Raw genomic sequence first — 1,260 nt, 5'->3', positions numbered from 1 at the left:
AAGCAATGGTGAAAGAAATGTAACAGAACACCAAAAATGGAAAGAAATTGTATATTTATGCATTGGAAGAATCAATATTATTAAAATTTCCATACAAACCAAAGCAATCTACAGATTCAATGAAATATTTATCAAAATATCAATGACATTCTTTAGAGAATATAAAAAAAAAATTATGTGGAACTGCAAAAGTTTCAGAACAGACAAAGCTATCCTAAGAAAAAAGAACAAAACTGGATGAATCACATTATCTGACTTCAAATTATACTACAGAGCTATAGTCACCAAAAGAGCATGATACTGGAAGAAAAACAGACATAGCTAAGGTGTAGAGGCAACTTAAGTGTTTACCAACAGATGAATGGATAAAGAAAATGCAATTCATATACAAGATGGAGTACTCTTCAGCCATAAAAATAATTTGATTCTGTCGTTTGCAACACCATGGGCAGAAATGGAAATCATTATGTGTAGTGAATGAAGCCAGGCACAGAAAGACCAACATGGCAAGCTCTCACTTATTTGTGGGATCTAAAAATCAAATCAATTGAACTCATAGACATAGAGAGTAGAAGTATGGTTCCCAGAAGCTGGGAAGTGTAGTAGGGGGTGGGGTGAGGGGGAGGTAGAGATGGTTAATGGGCAAAACAATAAAATAGTTCAAAAGAATGAAGAAGACCTAATAAGTAGTAATACAACAGGGTGACTATAGTCAATAACTTATTTTACATTTTTTAAAAACTAAAAGAAAGTAATTTGAATATTTGTAATACAAAGGGAAAAGACTTGAGGGGATGGATGAAAAGTGTATTGTTTACTTCAAAATAGCTAGAACAGAGAACAGAGAATTTTTGAATTCCACAACAAAAATTGCCAAATGTTTGAGATGATATGTTAATTACACTGATTTTATCATTACACAATATATATGTATAAAAACATCACCCTGTACTCCATAAATATGTACTATTATTATGTGTCAATTAAAAACAAAAATAAAACATTGAAAAAGACTAAAAGTATGAAATTCACAATTATATTTATATAGTCATTATATTAGGGCTCCTATATTTATGTAGGTAGAAGGAAACTTGAACACTATGAGGAGGGGGTTGGAAAATATAAAATAAATTCAGTTAGAATATCTGAAAATAAAAAATTGTGTATAGTCAATGAAAAATGCCCTGGATGGGATTCAGTATAACTAGTACAGAAAAAGATCAGTGTACTTACAAAATTGCAATAGACTTTTTTAAAAAA

The sequence above is a fragment of the Mandrillus leucophaeus genome, unplaced genomic scaffold (genome assembly GCF_000951045.1).
Source record: "Mandrillus leucophaeus isolate KB7577 unplaced genomic scaffold, Mleu.le_1.0 Scaffold177, whole genome shotgun sequence".
Classification (NCBI taxonomy): domain Eukaryota; kingdom Metazoa; phylum Chordata; class Mammalia; order Primates; family Cercopithecidae; genus Mandrillus; species Mandrillus leucophaeus.
The sequence above is the reverse complement of the archived record's forward strand: the minus strand, read 5'-3'. Positions refer to the sequence as shown.